We start from the raw sequence: 7,621 nt of genomic DNA, 5'->3' as shown, positions 1-7,621 counted from the left end.
AAGCTACGTTACCCATCAAAACCAACTATCATAACAAAGCAAGATCTAAAGAGCAGATTTTTATTTCAAGAACACAGCAAACACATAAAGATACACAAGGGAGGTACTGGGCGCTTGAGATGGGCCCAACCCCAAGAGCTACAGCCTCCCATGAAATATTTAGAGCTGGTGCAAAGCTGGATCCATCTTTATTAATCAAGAAATGAAAAGTACATCAAAACTGTCCATAAGGAGAGCTTGAGAATGAGCTGAAAGCAAAGCTAATCCATGGCCTAAAAATTGAACTACAAGCTAGCTAACTAATGGCTAAAACAAAATGACTAACTAGCTACAAAAATGACTACCAACTAGCTAACCAAAATGAGGCCCAAGCCTTCTTATTTATACAATTTGAGGACCCAACAGACCTCCTAAAAGTTAGGGACTTGGCTGCCCAAGACTTGTAGTTAACAGCAGTCCAACTTGACTTGCTTGGCTGCCCTTGTGCTCATTGATTTGGTGGCCTTTGAACTCCGAGCTGATGGTGGAGAATTCGAGGTAAGGGTCCATAAATGAGGGGGACACCTTCCTACAAATCCTCTAGCTTGTTCTCCCACGAATTTGGCTGCCAAGTGCTCATTAAGACCTTCAATTTTGTCTCTAAGTTGACCAACAAGGCTACACAAAGCACCCATTAGACTTGTTGGCATAATGACTAACCAAATTCACTCTATTAACATAAAAATAATCAAAAACATGCAATAAACAAATGAGAATGGTGGATTAAGTCAAATTAGGAGGTTGGATGAGCCCAAATATTTTTCCATTTTTGGGGCTCATCATCACCCCCCTACTGAAAGTGTTGCTCATCCTCTGAGCAACCAAATCTCTCCCCTTGTCTTTGATGGCCTTGGTGACTTCCTTGGCTAGCATCTCGGCCGATTTCTCCTTTGGCTTCCCGCTTTTCAAACTTTCCTGTAGAAACTATTCGCTGGCTTCCTGTAGAAACAGTCTCTGTCTTCCTGTAGAAACAGTTTGCTAGCTTCCTGTAGAAATAGTCTGCTAGCTTCAATGAACTGCCCGAGAATGGATATTGCATGCCGAAGCTGGATGGGAATCACTATTTTTCCATTGGTTAACCTTGATTCACGTTTCTGTTCCTGACATGACAATACTTTCCGACTGCGGCAGCTTTCTTTGCTTCATAAAATGCTTACTGCAATAGCAAATATAATAACAGATTTGTATCCCACAGCCAACCCAAATATAACTTTAGTTTGTGCTTCCAGTCCTGCATGAACCGGCAACATCTTGGACAGGGCTGTAATCATTACTAGTGCAGTATTCAGTGACAAAACCAATAACAAGGCCAGACCACAAACCAATAGCACCACAGAAGAAAAGCTCCCAGTTCTTTACAACCTTCTGGGCACCAAAATTGAAGATAGTGAAGGATGAAGGCAATGCAACTAGGCTTACAGCAACAATGCCAATAGTCATCACTACTATGAAGATAATACGTTTCTTTTTCAATGCAGGCTCAATTTCCTTCACAGCCTTGATCTCAAATATGTTAGTTGCAAACAGAGTTGTGATTAAGCAAGCAATGATACCCATTGAACTAATAAGCAAGGGATAACACATGGCAGTAAGATCATGAGAGTTTTCAAATGATGATATGGATGCAACAACCAGAGCTGCACAGGAAGATTCAGTCATAGGACCCAAATAGATCTGATCCCATACCAGCGATATCTCCAACATTGTCACCAACATTATCAGCAATGACAGCTGGGTTGCGTGGATCATCTTTAGGAATGTTCCTCCGAACCTTGCCAACAAGATCAGCACCTACATCTGTTGCTTTGGTGCAAATACCACCACCTCCGCTGCCAAACAGAGCCATGGAAGAACCGCCAAGACCAAATTTGAAGATGTTGAAATAAGTTTTGCTAACCATTTCATATATTTTTCTTCAAGATATTCTGCTAATTTTCGTTTATCTCCATCTTGAGACAAGACAAACAATAGTTCCACCGCATGAGCTCGCATTTCAGAGTACGTAACTTTGCAAAAAGGGCAGCAATACCTGAATTTGAATACACTTCGAGTGAATCACGTTGCAAGTGCAAGTTGACCAATAGCTGAGCACTCAGATTTCTGCGTGATTTTTGGAGTGAGGTGGCAGAGACATGTGTTGGCCATGCAAACGGTTATCTCCACTATATTGTTTAACTATGAACTATAGTCTTCCGCCTGTAATCACTTACCATCAAGCACGCTGAAGTTTACTGTTCACCACTGCCCGTTTTCAATTTTCTTCCTGCGTTGGCTGAGCACACGTGGCGTATCCACCCACCGAGCCCTGTTGAACTAGATGAGGGTGTCCAGTTGGCTGGCCACCGATTCTCTTAACCACAACCATCTCATTCGTTCATGCAATGCTTCGAATTACATTCATGCAACAGAGGAACAAGGTTAAGTCACGTACCTCGAAGTTGAATGGCTGCCGTGAGCTGTTGTGGGCTGTCATTGCTGCATGCGTTTGATTTTATGGTTGCATTATGGCTTGGTTGTTGATTCATGGCTGGTTTTCTTGTGCAGGTGTCCTCTGGCCAGATGCATGCAACAAGAGTTCATTTCCACGTTCAGATCTGCATCCTGAAACTGCTGCCATTGAATTTTCACAGGACCAGAACTTCGTTTTTCCATTTCTCCCAAACGGCAAACCGAATTGAGTTGAAACTTGGTGGGCATGTTCCTAACATCATGATGCATCTCCCATAGAAAATTCGTGATCAATGGATGCACGGATTTCAAGAAAATTGGAAAATGGCTGAATATTTCAGAGGTCGATTTCTCGGAAACCGTGCATCAGAATTGGCTGAAACTGCTTGGGTAGGCTACTATCACCCACGTGCATCTCCCCATGAAACAGGTTTTGAAACAGATGCACGGTTATGGAGAAAATGCAAAAATGGATGATGGTGATGGAGGCTGATTTCTTGGAAACCATGCACCGGAATTGCATGAAACTGCTCAGGCATGTTGTCATCGACCTTGTACAATCCCCCATAAAATGGTTTGTCAAATGGATGCATGGTTCTCAAGTTATGGAAAAAACAAATTCTGCTCTATGTGTTTTTGGCTTCAAGGCATTTTGCATGTGTTTGCATGGTATGACAAAATGAATTTTTGCTGTGATGCAGGTATGGAGATGATGGAGGATGAGTTGGAAGACTGTAGGAGGACTCTTGAACCTTTGAGGAAGCTACCATGCTTGCAAAACCACTTTTTGAAATGCATGCCTAGTTTCCCACAATTTCTACAAGAAGATCCTATAGAAGCACAATGAGAGGCACAAGGAGGTGGAAAAAATGATGGATGAAGGCAAGGGATGGACACACAAGTGCTTGTAGGCCCGATCAACAGATTCCCACCATTAGATTCATTTTTGAGATTGAATTTGGCTCGTCCAAAGGTTCTACAGGATGTTTCCTGTAGAAATATAGAGCATCCTGTAGAAAGCACAGTTTTGAGGAAATAAGCATAATGACATGAAAAGAATGATGGAAAAGGGGTGAGGAGTGGAAACATAGATGAGTGTAGGCCTCATGGACGTATTCCAAGCCTTCAGGTCCTCTTTGGAGATCAATTTGGCTTTTTTGTAAGCTTCCTGTAGAAGATACGAAACTTCCTGTAGAAGGCACAAAAACTCCTTTGTCTTTGATTTGAGTGCTTCTCCTATCATGAAACGTCCTTCTTGCAACCTGCAATGTCATTGCTGCAACCTGAAATCATTCAATGGAGATTAGCTTCATTTTTCTTTTTTTCTTTTTTCTCTTTTTTTGAAAAACAACTAGGGCGCCTCATGGAGGTTTTCACCCTAATTGCCTGCCTTGGGCGCCTCCAAGGGAGGTTTTCACCCAAAGATCTTTTTCTTTTTTCTCTTTTTTTTTTTTTTTCAACCCATTGACCGCCTCATGGAGGCTTTCAATCAATGAGCCAACCTAAGGCGCCTCCGTGGAGGTTTTCACCTTAGATTTCTATTTTCTTTTTTCATTTTTTTTCTTTTTCTTTTTTTTCTACCCTACCCTACTTGAAAAACAAAAACATTTTCAAGTATAAGAATACTTCCAATGGAGCCATGTGCACATCAAGATTAGAGACAAAATGATGTGAAGGCTCAAAATGCATGCTTGGACAAGTATCCAGATCTCAGAGACAAAATGATCTGACTTTGAAAGTACAAAACATAGCTGAGGAAGAGAGTACTGCTGCAACTTAGTGACTGTCTGGAACCATGTCTCAATATAGCTTTGATATCCTTGGTTCTTTTGCTGATCTGGATCATTCTTCATGTCACCTTCTAACATGACCTTCTCATCTTCCTCTTTTTGCTGATCTTTCTCTTGAGTACATGGAGGATTTGATGATAACCATGAGGGAACTCTCTCGATCTCTGATTCTGATCTCTTCTCTTCATCAAGTGCAGCCCATGGTTCTTCGATCTCCTCTTTTGAACCTTCTTTTACTGGATGTGATTCTTCAATGCTTTTAAGATGATCTCTGCTTTGCAACACTCTTCCTGAGCTTTGGTGAAGATCATTGGGCTCAAGAGGAGTTGTTTGGATATGATGTGCCTCAAATTTGCAATGGGGTTGAGCTACTCCATTGCATGGCTTTGGAAATGGTACGGGTAGCTGAGTTGAGGTGTGAAATTGAGATGGGGATGGATGGCATTGTGGTTGGGTAGGCATTTGGGGTTGCCTTGGTGGAGGAGGAGGCAATGGTTGTGGATGAGCAGGTGGTGGAGGAAAATGAGCGGGATGAGAGTTGTACTGGGGCCTCCACTCCTGATAAGGTGCATTCCACTGAGGCTGTGGCTGAGCATAAGAGTGAAATGAATGACCAACTGGTTGGGCATAATATGGATATGTGAAGGAACAAGGAGAATATGACCAAGGAGGAGGTGTAGACCAGGAAGGATGAGCAGGGGGATCCCAAGAAGGCATGAAGGTGGCTTGGTAAGGGTCATAATAGGTCTCAGGTGTCCCTTGTAGTTCCTGCTGGTAGGGTATGGGTCCATGTGGCCTCCTTTGGTTCATATAACAGAGTGATTCAGTGGCTCTCTTGGCTCTTTGATATATAGCTTTGATTCTGGGCAAGGAAGGGCACTGATCTGTAGGATGGTATTCCTCACAGATGAAACACACTTCTAGGGAGTGCATTGGACATTTGTTCCTAGGATGCTTTTTAAGGCACCTAGGACAAAAAATGACCAAAGCCCTCTTGGCTTCCTCTTGCTTCTTCTGGATCCGCAAGGTATCCAGTTGCATGGCAAGAAACTGCCTCATATCACTCTTGAAATCTTCGATCTGATTTGCAAATTCATCTTTGGACAAGGGACTGCTCCCAACATCTCTGCTTGTAGCCATTTGCTTCAGAGGAATGTTTCTTCTTCTTCTCCCCTAGAGGTTCTTCAGATATGTCTTGATGTCCACCCAGGGGTTCTTTAATCACAGCCATCGAAGAAGAGAGAATATTGGTTGTGTGAAGCAGTGGGGGTGTTGTGCAATCATTTTTATAACTTATCTCTACTCCTACAAGGCATGAAATAGATTGAACTGCAACTAACTATCTTGCGAAATTGAAATGAAAGCAGGAAAGGACTAATCTATTTTGCTCAAATGAAATTGCAAGAATGAAATGCTAGTCTACGCTTGCGGAATTGAAATGCTATCTACGCTTGCAGAATTGAAATGCGGAATTGAAAGGCTATTCTAGGAAAGTAGGAAATGCTAATCTATGAAAGCAGGAAATGCTAATCTATGAAAGCAGGAAATGCTAATCTAGGAAAGAAAGAAAGGCTAATCTACTTTTGCATAAATGAAATTGCATAATGGAAATGAAATAAACTACTTAGAAGAAGGTTGTAGTAGAAAATAGAAGAATAGCAACAATCACCAATACTCTGTCGCTTCCCCGGCAACGGCGCCAAAAAGATGGTGAGCTCCAGTATTGTAGCAATAATGCTACAACTCCTGGGGCTTCCTGTCTCTTAATTTTATCAACCCGGTAGTTCGTACAAACTTGGAAGCGGCGGTGCTATATGCACAAGTACTAGCTCTTGTCGCAGCTGTCACTTGGTCAGCTGGCACAAGTCCGCTAGGGCTCAAGCCAACTTCTATAGGCTCACAGAAGAAGTTTTATCAATGATGGACGAAAGCTAGCTCAAAGAAGACTAATCTACTTGGCAAAAATGAACTGAAAGTAAATCAAAACATGGAAACCTAGGAAACCCTAATTTAACTAGTCTAACCTCTACAATGCAAAGAATGTAAATGCAACTTCTACCAATGTTGTCACTACCTCTAACAAATGAAAATGCATGGATATAAACTACTTGCATCATGAAAGTTATGTTTTTGTATTTTTCCTTTAAGTGTGTGGAATGATTGTGATCTTGTGCTAACTAGGGTTTGGTTGTGCAGATGGGATGGAGAAGGAAGGAAAGCGTGGGAAAGGTTAGGGAGGCTAGGAGAGGTCCCTAGGGATCCTTAGCACCCATCCACAGAGGTTCCTCGCATTCAGATGCTCAGCAACCGAGAGAGTGGCCTCCTACAGGATGGCTGTGGAGGATCCTACAGGATACTCTGTTTTCTACAGGATGTCTACAAATGGCTACAGGATGACCTACCGTGAGTGTTTGGAGTGATGGAGGGTAATGGAATGGTAGAGGGAGATGTGTAAGGTAGGAATGAGGCTGGTGATGGCTGTAGAAGTGGAAGAATCAGATGAGGGAAGAGTGTATGCAATGGTTTGATGATTGGAAGGATGGAACCAACAAAAGTTGAAGGAGATGGAGCTATGTGGGAAATGAGAGAGTTGGAGGGTAAATGAGTGAGACAGAGGTTAAATAGAACTTGAGGAGGTGATGAAGATGATAGAGATGCCCTGCACAATGCTCATTTAAACGAATCAACGAATTCTTGCAAACAAACCAAGTCCTAGCTAACTTAATCTAATTGTCAATGAAATAAATGAACAGCAGCTTTGTTTGGAAAGAGAACCATGTAATTCACGTGAGAAAGAGCGTTCCAAAAGATCTAAATGCATAACAAACTCCTACCAATCGATTCTAAGCATAAAAAGCTACGTTACCCATCAAAACCAACTATCATAACAAAGCAAGATCTAAAGAGCAGATTTTTATTTCAAGAACACAGCAAACACATAAAGATACACAAGGGAGGTACTGGGTGCTTGAGATGGGCCCAAACCCAAGAGCTACAGCCTCCCATGAAATATTTAGAGCTGGTGCAAAGCTGGATCCATCTTTATTAATTAAGAAATGAAAAGTACATCAAAACTGTCCATAAGGAGAGCTTGAGAATGAGCTGAAAGCAAAGCTAATCCATGGCCTAAAAATCGAACTACAAGCTAGCTAACTAATGGCTAAAACAAAATGACTAACTAGCTACAAAAATGACTACCAACTAGCTAACCAAAATGAGGCCCCAAGCCTTCTTATTTATACAATTTGAGGACCCAACAGTCCTCCTAAAAGTTAGGGACTTGGCTGCCCAAGACTTGTAGTTAACAGCAGTCCAACTTGACTTTCTTGGATGCCCTTGTGCTC

General features: G+C 42.1%; 1 pseudogene; it reads right to left on the bottom strand.

Moving 5' to 3' along the window:
• Positions 1 to 1,251: 1,251 nt before the first annotated feature.
• Positions 1,252 to 1,885, bottom strand: LOC149184111 (pyrophosphate-energized vacuolar membrane proton pump 1 pseudogene; annotated as a pseudogene).
• Between the last annotated feature and the right edge of the window lie 5,736 nt (positions 1,886 to 7,621).

Source organism: Pinus tabuliformis, chromosome 3_2 (assembly GCF_031772625.1).
Source record: "Pinus tabuliformis cultivar Carrire ecotype Pingquan chromosome 3_2, CPIR1, whole genome shotgun sequence".
Classification (NCBI taxonomy): domain Eukaryota; kingdom Viridiplantae; phylum Streptophyta; class Pinopsida; order Pinales; family Pinaceae; genus Pinus; species Pinus tabuliformis.
Note: the sequence above shows the minus strand (reverse complement) of the source record. Positions and strands in the feature narration are given on the sequence as shown.